The sequence below is a fragment of the Myxine glutinosa genome, chromosome 3 (genome assembly GCF_964187855.1).
Source record: "Myxine glutinosa chromosome 3, kmMyxGlut1.1, whole genome shotgun sequence".
Taxonomy (NCBI): domain Eukaryota; kingdom Metazoa; phylum Chordata; class Myxini; order Myxiniformes; family Myxinidae; genus Myxine; species Myxine glutinosa.
The window spans coordinates 6,684,770-6,693,845 of record NC_136263.1 but is presented as its reverse complement, the minus strand read 5'-3'; positions in this window follow the sequence as shown (position 1 = coordinate 6,693,845).

The following is a 9,076-nucleotide window of genomic DNA, read 5'->3' as shown; positions in this document are numbered from 1 at the left end:
ACCCAAGTACCACCCCCACACAGCTACCCTGGTCTACTCGGCCCTCCAAGCCTACGTGCGGACTCCTCCGCACTCCATCTCCTTCACACCGATGCCAACAACGACTCTCGCCACTCTTCCTCCATTTCCAGATCCAACACTTCCTCTCTCTTTGACTCTCTCTCCCATCACATCACTCCTCCCTTCCCCTCCCCCCTACTACCTCTTCCCCTCTCTACCTCTTCCCCTCACTACCTCTTCCCCTCCCCATACTACCTCTTCCCCTCTCCTCCCCTCACTACCTCTCGCCTCACTACCTCTTCCCCTCCCCCTCACTACCTCTTCCCCGCCCCTCACTACCTCTTCTCTCCCCTCCCCCTCACTACCTCTTCTCTCCCCCCCCCTCCCTACCTCTTCCCCTCCCCCCTCACTACCTCTTCTCCTCCCCCACCTCCATACCTCTTCCCCTCCCCCCCTCCCTCCAATTCCCCTCCCCCCTCCCTACCTCTTCCCCTCCCCCCTCCCTACCTCTTCCCCTCCCCCCTCCCTACCTCTTCCCCTCCCTCCCTCCCTACCTCTTCTCCTCCCCCTCCTCACTACCTCTTCCCTTTCTGCCACTCATGTGTAATATGTTTACCTTCCTGTTCCCCTTTAATCCCCCGCCAGTCTGTGAACCTGCTGCCCTCTGTCGTTTAACTCCTCCATGAGCCAAAATACACCTTTATACAACAAAAATGTATAATTGCTGGAACTATGCTCTCACCTATCCACAACCTGGTTGCAAAGTACCCAAAAAACATCTCAGGCCCGTGTGGCACCTTATTCCTGGTCAAGAAAGTCGGTACAGAAAATGGTCCTTGATGGAAAAGTTTTGATTTTTAAGTCATTCTTCACCATTGAGAAATGGGGCAAAACGATATACAACATGATATTTTATAAAGTTGTGGACGGATTGTGACTAAACTTGGTGGACGAGTTGGTTTGGTGACAAGAACAAGCCGATGAGATTTTGGTGCAGGTCCGAATCCAGATCCGCCTATCGGTGGATACAAAACGTAACCTGTTCACCAGGTGGCGGTATGTGCTCTACCGAGTGCAGTTCTACTTTGTATTTGAAGTCGACACTCGTGAAAGAGCAAGAACAAATAACGGCCCAGATCATACCAGAAGGCCAGCTATAGTGGTATAGGTAATCAGGTAACACACCATCAGGTAGAGAGAAGACATCACCCCCATTGTGGCTGAAGCTTCAGCATTTTGCTTTTGGCCTATCCCAAACCACATGTCTCACTTATTAGCGCTCTACTTTTTTATCGCCGACTCATGTTTTCAAGTTGTCCGTCCTGCTCTCCGTCTGTGATAGATTTTCGTGACTGAGAATAACTTGAGAATGACTGAAGAGATCTCAATCAAACTTGGAGCAGGTATGTATAATGAGGTAAAGATGAACCGATTCGATTTTGGGCTCATGAGGTCAAAGGTTGAAGGTCAGAGGTCATGTTAGGTGAAAAACCTGTTACTGTGATAACTTGTGAATCGGTAATGGAATTTTGACCAATATTAGCACAAGTATCTATCTATAATTCCAGTAATCTCTGTGTGTGTGTGTGTGTGTGTATGTCTGTGTGTCTGTGTGTTTGTGTGTTTGTCTGTGACCGCTGTTTCTCGACAACCACGGGTCCGATATACTTTAAACTTGCCAGATATATTGCTGGGGACCTGAGGATGTGCCTTTTCAAGGTTTCATATTAATCGGAGAAGTAGTTACCGAGCTATGTCCAAAAAACGATTCAACCAATCAGAGAGCAGCGAGCTATCACGTGTGCCGAACGTGGCGAACAGACTCTGCCTCGGACGGCACATTTGAGAGCGTATTCATTTATTTCACGTTGGCAAACTATGTTGGCGTTAAACGATGTTTTAAAACTAATTAAAACTAATTTGCGATTCATCGTAACTGCGATATGCGACCTTCCGGACAGTCAAATGAGGACGTCACTTCCGGACAGTCAAATGAGGACGTCACTTCCGGACTTACGGATAGTCATAGTGACGACGTACTGATGCTGAACGTGGCGAGCAGACGCTGTAAGGTACGATCGATTGTAGTACACGTTTATAATAACTCTGCCGATACAGGCCCGATTAACTGCAGCGCCATCCGAGCTGCGGCGTCGGGACGATACATTCATTGTACGGTCACATCACGCACTTACGGGCACGCCCATGGGCCCATGGGCACGCCCATGCATGCATGGGCGAAGACATTTTTTATTTTTATTTGGCAAGGAACGGGCACCCACGTACGGGCAAGTCCTAGTGTATAATAATGTAAAGATGAACTGATTTGATTTTGGGGACAAAAGGTCAGAGGTCACATTAGAATTACTTATTTACCGCGATAACTTAAAAACGACCAAACGGATCTACATCAAACTTGGTACAGGTATGTATAATGAATGTAAACATAAACTGATTATATTTTGGGGTAAAGAGGTCAAAGGTCAGTGGTCACGTTAAGTAAAAATTATGTTAGCAGGCGAACTTGTAAACAAGCGATGGGATTTTTAACAAACTTGGTATAAGTATATATGATGCAAAGACGAACTGATTGGATTATGGCACCAAGAGGTCAAAGGTTAGGGGTCATGTCAGGTGAAAATGTGATAACGTGAGAACAGCTGAAGGGATTTATATCAAACGAGACGTATTATCATGATGTAAATACAAATGGATTACATTATGGGGTCAAAAGGTCAAAGGTCAGAGGTCATGTCAGGTGAAAATGATAACTTGAGAACAGGTGAACGGATTTATATCAAACTTGGTACAGGTATGTCATTCATTTGCTTCATTTGTTCCTTCATAAAATTCATCATCTCAGCCTGGAAAGCGTTCAGGCCCGTCCCTGCAGCAGGTGACGTTCCACCACTATGCTCCACCCCCTCTATATTCGGCCCACTTCCAACACTCCCCGCATCTTCTATCCTTTCCTCCATATCACGCCCTTCCTCCATCCGTCGAGAGGAAGTCGTTTTCCCGCGCGTATTTTACCTCAGAAACGATTAAAATTTAGTGACGCACCGTTTGCACCCTTCCCCACTCCAATCGACTAAAAAAAAAAACATCGCCTCAGTCCTATGAAAAATTTAACTGCAAATTCTCCACTCTTGACACCAATTTATAACAGAGGGTTCAAATCCCACCTCGACAACATTTGTCGTATCCCACTTCTGACTACCATTTGTCGTGTGACTCCCCCTTGGTTAATACTGGGGAAATCATGGATAGCCAAAGCCAGCTTTAACTCCAAAGGCGTTCAGTTCAAATACAGATTTCACTATGCGTGGGCAAAAGAGAGAGGAAGAAGAAGCGGAAGCTTTTCCCTGACACGATCTCGCCCGGCAATCTTCAAAACCTGCAGGAAATAAACTCAAATGAAAACGGCTTCATGGACAAAAATAAACACGTTTATTTTACGGAACCCGAGAACAAGAACGCGACGGTAAATAAATGTCCTAAATCGGGACTTCCCCACACCAGACTTAAACACAAACAAATGGGGAGGATAACTGGATAAAATAAATAGTGTGGGTTATCGTGCACTCAGCTCAACTCACTCGGTGCGTCGTCTGCAATCGTCCAGTCCGAGCGTGCACTCCGGTGTTGGCGGGAGGAATGCCGCAATCCATCTCGTTCGCACGCTGCTTTGCCTCACCGGCCGTCCCGCTCACCCCGGCCTTGTGGTGTTCCAGCGGCAAGCCGCCCTCATCCACGCACAATCGCTCGCGATGTCCGGAACCAAAGGAGAGAGAGTCGATGTCGGAGGAAGGCGTAAGGGGCAGCAGGAGAAGAAGGGAAGAGTCCAAAGCGAGGAGAAGGACGTCCGGGCACGAAGGGATCCAGAACCAGACGGGATCCAACAGGAGAAGAAGGTCCAAACGAGAAGGAACCAGAACAAGAAGGACAGTCCAACGAGAGAGAACCAGAACAAGAAGAAGCGATCCAAAAACGAGAAGGGCAGTCCAAACGAGAGAGGCTCCAACGCAAGAAGAAGGCCAAGAGAGAGAGAGAGAGAGAGAACAAAATGTCGGCTAGCGAGTCCTTTTATCACTCGTGTCGTGACGTCACCGGCACTTTTCACCAATGGCCGCGTCACTTCTCGACCTCTAGCATATTCTTCTGGGCGTGGCTCCCGGCCTGCCTGTGCTATGTTTCATCACCATGCCGGCACAATGTGCGGGCGCTTCCTGCCTGTTCTTCTGGTGAGTTTCATTGTGGGAGGGGAATTTAATTAGTGTGTGTGCTAATGGGGATGGATTCCCAACTAGTGTCTAATGCGATGCCATAAGAGACACAGGGATGATCACAGAGGGAAAGGGATTTTACCCTTATGCCCTAATCTAGTTAACAAGCCCCGCCCCCTTGTGACGGGGACAAATATACACTTAATCCGACATCCGGGCTAGACAGGTCCCTGACTTATATACATCGAAAGGATTCTTCTTCTTCACGACAGTCTGAGCATGATACCCACACAGATCTGCCTGATCTATATACCACTCTACCCCAAAATTCATAACAATAACTTCCACGAGTGCATGACCTCTTCTATATTTACAGCCGTGTTTCGCATATTCGTGGTTATTTGCGGGCGCGAAAAAACATATCTTCCACGAGCACATGACCTGCTTCTACATACACAGCCATGTTTCGTGTATTCGCGGTTATTTATGAGTGCAAAAAAACATTTTCCACGAGCGCATGACCTGTTTTACATTCACAGCCATGTTCCACGTATTCGCGGTTATTTGTGAGCGAAAAAGAACATATCTTCCACGAGCGCATGACCTGCTTCTACATTCACAGCCATGTTCCACGTATTCGTGGTTATTTGCGGGTGCAAAAAAACATCTTCCACGAGCGCATGACCTGTTTTACATTCACAGCCATGTTCCACGTATTCGCGGTTATTTGTGAGCGAAAAAGAACATATCTTCCACGAGCGCATGACCTGATTCTACATTCACAGCCATGTTCCACGTATTCGTGGTTATTTGCGGGTGCAAAAAAACATCTTCCACGAGCGCATGACCTGTTTTACATTCACAGCCATGTTCCACGTATTCGCGGTTATTTGTGAGCGAAAAAGAACATATCTTCCACGAGCGCATGACCTGATTCTACATTCACAGCCGTGTTCCACGTATTCGCGGTTATTTGTGAGCGAAAAAGAACATATCTTCCACGAGCGCATGACCTGATTCTACATTCACAGCCGTGTTCCACGTATTCGTGGTTATTTGCGGGTGCAAAAAAACATCTTCCACGAGTTGCGCGCATGACCTGCTTCTATATTCGCGGCCATGTTTCGCGTTTTCACTTCTTTTCGTGGCCACATAAAAAATATTTTAGCGCACCATAAGCAAGATGCGTGGCATGTCCACTATTCGCACTATAAACCTAGCTGGACGGTAGGTCCCACCAGCTACGTAAGACGTCACCCCCCGCCCCCCTCCACGAGTTCCAAAAGGAAAACAAATAATCCAGCGCATCTACCACCTGGTCCTGGTGTGTTAGACGTTATGCCCCATGAGTTACACAATGAAAACACTTCACCTCATCTAATCAGGCTGCTGAATACAGCATAACCTGCGAGTTACACAATGAAAACACTTCACTGCATGTATTGCCAGATGCTGAATACGGCGTCACCCGCCAACATCCCCCACAAACAATAGGCAGAATATCCACTCCTCCCGCAGCTACCCACAAAACCCACCCCTCCCGCAGCTACCCACAATACCCACATGATTATTTATGTCCAGCATGTCCTGGGTCTCAATCATTCTTCTTGTCCCGCTGTCTTGACCTGTGTGTTTGCCTCTCGCTCTGCTCATTGATCAAACATGGTGGGTCTGGGCATGAGTGGTGTACAGTTCTGGGCACGAGTGATACGCTGAGAGATGCAGGTACGAGCGGCCTCAATCCATTCTTAGCGAGCAGGTGAGGGTTTGACTGCTTTAAGAAGTGGTATGGTCTCCATAACGTCAAACTGTCAGGCGAGCGTGCCTCCTCGGACCACGAGGCGGCAAAAACCTTTATGGTACGGTTGGTTAAGCACTTTCAATAAACTGGAAGCACATTCCTTCAATAAACATTGCAAATGGTACTTGGTATTATCGTTTTTTAATTTTATTATTTACAAGCATTTTTGTGAAACTGCAATAATGTGCATTTGCAGACAAAATAAATTTAAACTCTTAAAAATTTTCCCTTTGAATCAGCTGGGAACACATCCCCATTTTTCCAATTTAAACAATGCACCCACATTTGCAGATTGGACGTTTCCAGCATTTTCCAAGAACATATCCCCTGTGAAATATTTGTGTCCGACAGCATTTTTGTCCACTTTTTAAAAACCAGGGTATATCATTGTGAAGTATATTTGATATCTGACTTTCTCACCTGTGCATACAAAATCGCATTTCTGCTCCTTTTGTGGTAACAGCGATCGAAAAGTGTTTGGTGATGTGGCACGTGGTTTTGTTCATATTTCATTAAATATTTGTTTTCAGTCACAATATATTGGCAACATATGGTTCAAACTCTCACTTTGTTTTTCCCTTTGACAAACATGGAGGAACACCTCATAATCAGACCTTGGATCGAGTGTATATCGTATAGTGTGCCCTGTAGAACCATTCTTTAAGATGGGGATCACAACATTGTATACAGCAAGTCTCAAACATCAGGGAACAACTGCAGTGGTGGGTAGACATGTGAAATTCCATCCCATATGGAAACTCTATAGTGGGGCTGCTTAACTGATGAATTGTGCCTTTTCCCTTAAAAACATGAAACTTGGCACATGGCTAGAATACCCCAAAAGAAAGATTTTTAGTCCAGGGGGCATCTCCAATTTCACCCCATATGGCGGCCATCTTGAAATTCAAGATGGCCATCATACAAGACCTGTTTTGATGAATATCTCCATAATTAGAACAGATATCAAAATGGTTGAAGTGCCTATACATACATTTTTGGGGTCTAGGAATCCAATGGCAACATAAAATATTCAATAGTATATGGCAGCCATCTTGAAATCCAAGATGGCCGCCATAACAGACCTGTTTTGATGAATATCTCCATAATTAGAACAGCTATCTAAATGGTTGCAGTGCCTACACTTACATTTTTAGGGTCTAGGAATCCAATGGTAACATAAAATATTAAGCAGTCATATGAAAATATTAATTTTGCATAGTATCATGCATACTGGGAATGCATATAAATACTCTTAACAGGTTGGCATTCTTCAGTGATTAAAAGTGTCTATGACATCACAGACTGTAACTGTGCCATCTTGTGGTTTTCTAGTCTTTGCTGCATTCTCCATCACATGCGCAGAGAGAAGTACAGGGAAGTGCAGCTTTCTTACACCGGCAACGACCGACCAGTACATCCTTTTTTGCACCCACACTTAACAAGTTCATTGCAGATCTTTGCAGCCTCTGGAAGTGTTGTCCATATTGGTTTGAACTGGCCAGCAGACGCTTTTTGCCAACCCCATTCAGTGGGGCTTGGTAGATCAGGCTTAGCATGCAATGCTTGTCCCCAGCATAGTGCGCCTTGGTATACTGCCCGCTTTACGTGCTGCACAAGGGCATCATGTGTTGGTGGAATTGATTCCACAGGTCTGCCCTTCTTTGCAAACAGTTTCTTTCGTACAATGTTAATGTCAGTAGCAGTACTTGTGCGATCATACAACAGAATAACAAATCTCTCAATGACGTTCATGCAGGTTTCAGTTATCTCTGTGCTCTGGTGGCAAATTTCTGCTAGTACCTCTGTGAGCTCAGGGAATGATTCCCACACATTCCATGCAGTTACCTTTCCATGCCCATTAAACGCTGAAGAAGTGTCACACCCTGTTAGTGCATGAAACATGGGGAGGGCTTTAGATTTCTCAGGGCCAAGAGCTGTGGCTATATCATGTGCAGAGATAAATCGCATGTTCTTGCCTGTCCCAAATTGTAACCATATCATCACTGAAAGCTTCTGGGATGCTGTAACTGCAAGCACGACAACATCTGTGTCCACAGTTTGTATGAGGACCTTACTATGCCCTCTCTGTGTTGCATCAGCAGCATGTAGGAACATCCGACCATCTGCCTGTTCCTGAGTGCACGGGGAGAGTGATTCTAGATCGATGCGTGGTGGAGCAGTAAGAACCTCTGTATCAAGTGTGACAACTAGCTCCTTGCGCTGGTCTTCAAATGATTTAATTGTTTCATTGGAAAGGAAGCTGAAGAGTTCACGCTTGTTTTCATCAACTCGAAGAAAGTTCTGCCACTGTCCAGGAATTGCAACTGAGGTATCTACTCGTCGGCGAACCCCCTTGCCACGCTTTTCACGGGTCATGCTCTTAAGGCTGTCGGGTAGGTAACGGTCCCACACCAGATCAAGTCGGGTTGCAGATTTGTACTGTGAGAAAACAAATGGGATGAAGACCTTTTCGGCATATTCGCCAAATGTTTTGACTGTGCCAACATCGGGCTTTAGCTTTTGAACAATTACTGCCCCGTCAAGTATGACACATGTCACCTCTGGCATCTGTGTGCTTGATGGTGAAAGTTCCTCTAAGCAGTCCAAAAGGTCGCTCTTTGTACCAGGTCGAAGCTTCCCATCCTTGGACAGAGATGGAGGGAAAGATTGATTTTCATGACGGAAAAATTCATCCAGGTTTCCCTCGCGGGTTTGACAGGCAATATAGAGGCGAGAAAACAGTTGAACATCACTCTTCAATGAGGCTACCTTGTGTTTATCTGTCAGCTGGTCTGTTACTGATGAGCGGCCAAACAGAGGTAACGTTTTGCGCGGGACGACATCATTCAAAGGCTTTGAGCGTTCAATCAGCCTCTCTTGCACAAATGACTCCAGAGCCTCCTTTCCCACTTTCTGCACGTCTTTCACACTTTGTATGACTGATGCACTTGCTATATCCTTTGTGTCAAGGACCAAAAGGTCAGCGGTTTCTTCAAGAAATGGATTACCTAGCTCCTCGATAACTGATACAAGTGATCTGACATGTTTG